This window comes from Sturnira hondurensis, unplaced genomic scaffold (assembly GCF_014824575.4).
Source record: "Sturnira hondurensis isolate 20B ecotype Veracruz unplaced genomic scaffold, ASM1482457v3 Scaffold0004068, whole genome shotgun sequence".
NCBI lineage: Eukaryota > Metazoa > Chordata > Mammalia > Chiroptera > Phyllostomidae > Sturnira > Sturnira hondurensis.
Window position 1 is genome coordinate 1,180,022 of NW_028076699.1, and position 6,000 is coordinate 1,186,021.

The following is a 6,000-nucleotide window of genomic DNA, read 5'->3' on the forward strand; positions in this document are numbered from 1 at the left end:
ATATTCTCCCATATGGTTGGTTCCCTTTTCATTTTGATTATTGTTTCTTAGTCATACAGGAGCTTTTTAATTTGATGTAGTTCCATTTGGATTTCTTTTTTCCTTTATTTCCCTTGCCCTAGGAGATATATTGAGAAAAATATTGCTATGTGGGATATTTTAAATTTTACTTTCTATGATTTCCACTAGGACTTTCATGGTATCATGATTTATACTTAAGTCTTGTATTCATTTCGAGTTTATTTTGGTGTATGGTGTACGTTGATGGTCTAGATTTATTATTTTTTTCCATGTACCAATCCAGTTCTTCAAACACCATTTATTGAAGAGACTACTTTCATTCCACTATATGTCCATGCCCACTTTCTCAAATACTAGTTGACCGTAGAAACATGGGTTTATTTCTGGGCTCTCTATTCTGCTCCATTGGTCTGTGTGTCTGTTCTTATGCCAGTAACGGGCTGTTTTGATTACAGTGGCCGTGTAATACAGTTTGATGCCAGGTATTGTGATCCCTCCAACTTTATTATTCTCAAGATTGCTGAGGCTGTTTGGGGTCTTTTTCGTTCCATATAAATTTTTGGAGTATTTGTTCTAGATCAGTGAAACATGCCCTTGGTATTTTTATAGGAATTGCATTGAATCTATAGATTGCTTTGGGTAGTATGGACAGTTTAATGATGTTAATTCTTCCAATTCATGAACATGGTATATGCCTCCATTTACTTATATCTTCCTCAGTTTCTTTCTTCAGTCTTGTATAGTTTTCTGAGTACAGGTGTTTTACTTCCTTGGTTAAATTTATTCTTAGGTACTTTATTTTTCTTGTTGCTATAGTAAATGAGATTTTCCCCCTGTTTTCCCTCTCTGATAGTTTATTGTTGGTGTACAAAAATGCTATTGATTTCTGAGTATAGACTTTGTATCCTCCTCTTTTGCCAAATTCACTTATTAGTTCAAGTAGAGTTTTGGTGGACACTATAGGGTTTCCTATGTACACTATCAAGTCATCTGCAAATAATGACAGTTTTACTTTCTCCTTCCCAATTTGGATGCCATTTATTTCTTTTTCTTGTCTGATCACTGTGGCTAGAACTTCCCATACTATGTTGAATAGAAGTGATGAAAGCAGACACCCTTGTCTTATTCCTGATCTTAAGGGAAAAGCTTTTAGTTTTTGCCCATTAAGTATGAGGTTAGCAGTAGATTTCTGTATGCTCCCTCTATTCCCACTTTGCTGAGTGTTTTGATCATAAAAGGATGATGGATTTTATTGAATGTTTTTTCAGCATCTATTGATGTGATCTTGTGGTTTTTGTCCTTCATTTATTGATTTGAGAACATTGTACCATCCTTGCATGCCTGGAGTGAATCCCACTTGGTCATGATGTATGATCTTTTTAATGCATTGCTGGATGTGATTTGCCAATATTTTCTTGAGGATTTTAGCATCTATGTTCATCAGAAATACTGGCTTGTAATTTTCTTTCTTTATCTGGTTTTGGAATTAGGATAATACTGGCCTTGTAAAAAGAGTTTGGGAGTCTTCCCTTTTCTTGAATTTTTGGACTAGTTTGAGAAGAATAGGAGTTACTTCTTCTTTGAATGTTTGCTAAAATTTACCTGTGAAGCCATCTGGTCCAGGGCTTCTGTGTACTGGGCATTGTTTGATTACTGCTTCAATTTCTCTTGTTGTTGGTCTGTTTAGGCTTTCTCCTTCATCTTGATTTAGTTTCGGAAGATTGTATGTTTCTACGAATTTATCCATTTTGCCTAGGTTGTCCAATTTCTTGGCATATAGTTTTTCATAATAATTTCTCACAATCCTTTGTATTTCTTTGGTATTGGTTGTTTCTCTCTTTTGATTCTGATTTTAGTTATTTGGGTCCTCTCTTTTTTTCTTGATGAATGTAGTTAAAGGTTTGTCAATTTTATTTATCTTTTCAAAAAACCAGCTCTGGATTCATTGATCCTTTTGTTCTTTTAGTCTCTATGTCATTTAATTCTGCTCTGATCTTGATTATTCCTCCCTTCCACTCACTCTGGCCTTAGTTAGTTGTCCTCCAGTTCTTGTAGATGTGGGGTTAGGTCGTTTATTGGAGGTTTTTTAATCTTCTTTAGGCAGGGCTGTAGTGCTATGAGCTTCCCTCTCAGGACTGCCTTTGCTGTGTCCCACAGGGTTTTGAGTGTGTGTTCATTTTCATTTGTTCCCAGAAACCTTTGATGTCTTCCTTGATATCATTGTTAACCCGTTCATGATTTAATAACATGTTACTCAGTCTCCATGTATATGAATTTTTTTCCTTGAGGTTGATTTCTAGTTTTAAGCCTTTGTGATCTGAGAAGATGCTTATTGTGATTTCAATTTTCTTGAATATTTTGAGACTTGTTTGTGTCCTACCATTTGGTCAATCTTTGAAAGTGATCCGTGTGCTTTGTAAAGAATGTACATTTTGCTCGTTTGGGGTGAAATGCTCTGTAAATATCCATTAAGTGCACTTTATGCAGGGTGCTGTTTAATGCCACAGTATCCTTGTTGGTTTTTTGTTGGAAGATCTGTCCTTTTTTCACAGTGGGATGTTAAAATCCCCTACTATGACTGTGTTGTCAGTATCTTCTTGAAGTTCTCCAGGATTTTCTTTATATATTTAGGTGTTCCTATGTTGGGTGTGTATGTGTTTACAGGGGTTATATCCTCCTGTTGGACTATTCTCTTAAGTATTATGTAGTGATCTTTGTACCTTTTCATGACGTTGGTTTTAAAGTCTGTTTTGTCTGATACAAGTATTGCTGCCCTCGCTTTCTTTTCCTGTCCATTGGCTTGGAATATATTTTTCCATCTCTTTACTTCCAACCTGTGTAGTTCTTTTGTTTTGAGGTAGGTCTCTTGTAGACAGTGTATATTCGGGTTGTATTTTCCTATCCATTCAGCTACCCTATGTCTTTTGATTGGAGTGTTTAATCCATTTACTTTAGGGTTAGTATTGGTAGGTATTTATTCATTGCTATTTTTCCCTTTGTGCCTGTGTTCCTCTCTCTCTTTTTTCTTTTTACAACCCTTTATCATCTCTTACAGTGCTGGTTTGGTGGAGATGTAATCTTTTAGCCTTGGTTTTTTTTTTTTTGTTGTTGTTGTTTTTGGGGCGGGGGGTCTAACAGGCTCTTATTTTGCCTTTCATTTTAAATGAGTGCCTGGCTGGGTAGAGTTGTCTTTGTTGCAAGTCTTTGCTTTTCATTACTTGAAATAATTGCATACCATTTCCTCTGGCTTGTAGTGTTTCTGTAAAGAAATCAGCTTATAGCTTTATCAGAGCTCCCTTGTATGTTACTAGCTGTTTCTCCCTTGCTACCTTTAAGATTTTGTCTTTAAATTTTGCCATTTTAGTTATAATGTGTCTTGGAGTGGGCCTCTTTGGGTTCATCTTGATTGGGGCCCTCTGTGCTGCCTGTACGTGTGTGAATTTTTCCCTCACCAAGTTAGGGAAGTTTCCTGTCACTATTTTTTCAAACAGGATTTCTATCCCTTACTCCTTTTCTTCTCCTTCCGGAATCCTTATGATGCCAATATTGTTATGTTTCATGTTGTTCTGCAGCTCCCTTAAACAATCTTCATTCTTTTCACGTCTTTTTATTCTGTTGCTCTGACTGGGTGTTTATTTCTACCTTGTCTTCCAACTTGCTGATTCAATCTTCTGCTTTATACAGCCTGTTTTTAATTCCTTCTAGTGTATTCTTCATTTCCTCCTGGTTCTTATTCATAGTTTCTGTGTCCTTTTTCATATTGATGTAGTTCCATGTGAGTTCCTTGTAATTCTCACTGAGTTTCTTCAGCACCCATATAACCATTACTTTGAACTCTATGCCCAACAAGTAGCTTGCCTCAATTTCATTTAGCACGCTTTCTGAGGATTCCTCCTTTCCTTTTGATTGGGATTTTTTGTTTGTCTCCCTTTTTTAGGTGGTTCTTTTTGTTTTTTTCCCCTGTGTGTTAGATTTATCTGATTTGACTCCCTGTCTTCATGGTGTGATCTTCTGTGGTAGGAGTCCTGCGGGAACATTCTTTTTGAACTCCCAAGCTAGATACTCTGAGGATGCCCTTGTGCAGTTTATGTGCACTCTCTTTGTGTAATTGGGTTTTGGTTGGTAAAGGCTCATTCATTGGTGGGGTCTCCCCTCAGGCCGGCTGAGAGTCACAACCCCAGCATGTCTTACACTGTTGTACTGGAGCTGCCAGAACAAAATAAAACAACCCAGCAAACACACCAGCAAAACACATCCCCCACCACTACCGCAATATTACCAACGAATGAACTAAGATTAATAAAGGCGAAAAGAGAATAAGAATATTGTACAAAAGGAAGAAAGAATATTAGGTGACTAACAGAAGGAAGAATGATTTGGGGAGGGTAGAGGGAGGAGAAATAATAAGAGTAGGGAATAGAAACAAGGTGTCAAAAAGGAGAAAATAAAATTTATAACATAAAACGGAGGGGATATGGCAAACTAGAGTAAGAGAAGAGTACACTGTGGGGTTTGGAAAGAAGAAAAAGCAGTGGAATAAAAGGAACCAAATTGAAGAAAAAGAATCACCACAGCAGTACACACTACAAAGGAGCAAAGATTAATAAGGATGGAGAGAGAATAATAAGAAGGAAGAAAGATTGTGAGATGTCTAGAGGAAAGAAAAATGACTTTGAGAGGATAAAGGGAGGAGAAATAATAAATGTGAGGGTTAGAAACCAGGCTAAGAAAGGGAGGAAATAAAATTTAAAGTGAAAATAAGACAGGGCAGGAGGAAGGCAAAATGGGATAGGACAGGGGAACAGTAAAATACGAGATTAAAAAAACCCCCAATACCTAGGGGTAAAAATGAAGTGCAAAAACAACCCTAATATCAATGACAACCAAGCAAATATTAATAAAGGTGGCACAACAATATTATAAGAAAGGGAAAAAGAATGTGAAATGACTAATGGAAAGAAAGATGATTTCAGAGGATGGAGGAAGGAGAAATAATAAGAATGAGGAATAGAAACAAGGCATGGAAAGGAAAAAATTTAAAACAAAAATAGGATGAAGGCAAAATGGAGTAAGAGAGGGGAGGAGTAAAATATGAGATTAGAATTTAAAGTATAAAGAATAGTAAACATGAAAATAAAAAGTGAAATAATAGAAACAAAACTGAAGACGAAACAACATTAAAAAGCTATGCTGGAGAAAAATAGTGCAAATAGTGAAAAAGAATGAGGTGCAGTTCATCTCAGCAGAGTCTGGTGTTTGTTGGCCCTACTGTCTTCTTCAGGATTCATCCCTGATGTCAGTTCGTGTCCCAATCTAGCTTTAGGCAGTCTGTTCGACGCTACAAGCTGTCCACAGTCTGTGGCTGTCTCCTTTGGGCTTGGCTGATCCTCTGTGTTCTTTCCCCTGGTTTTTAAATCAGTGCAAGGCCCAGGGGTGGTTCATCTAACGTCTGACAGCACTGCTGTCTGTTTTATTTGAGGGGCCAGTCGGTGTAAAAGGGTCAGCTCTTTGCTGCTTGGCACTGACGGCAGCTCTGTTTGAGAGCCAAGGCTGAGCTGGGCTCTGACTACCTCTTGCTACACCAATTTCTATTCTCTCTGCTTTGCTGTTTTTGGTGGAATAGGGCCTGAGGAAGAGCCAGCATAGTGTCTGACAAACGTTTATAAAGGGTTCCTTTGGAGATTCTTCTTTCCACTGCAGATATGTACCCAGCAGGGGGATTCTTGAGGCTGGCCTTACTGTTCTGCGGAGTTTGCAGTCCTGCAGGTGGGTGATGGGCATGCCTCCCCCTTCCCAGAGCTTTGCACTCTGAGGTTTCAGTGGCCCTGCCTGGCTACAAAGAATCTTCGGTGCTCACCTCCTGCCCATCTACTTGCCAGCTCACTGCTCTCATAGGAGGCTCAGACCCAAGCCCTCTGATCTGCATACAGGCCCCTGCTTGCCAGCCACGCTGAGTGGGGCCCCACAGTCCCTTCACCA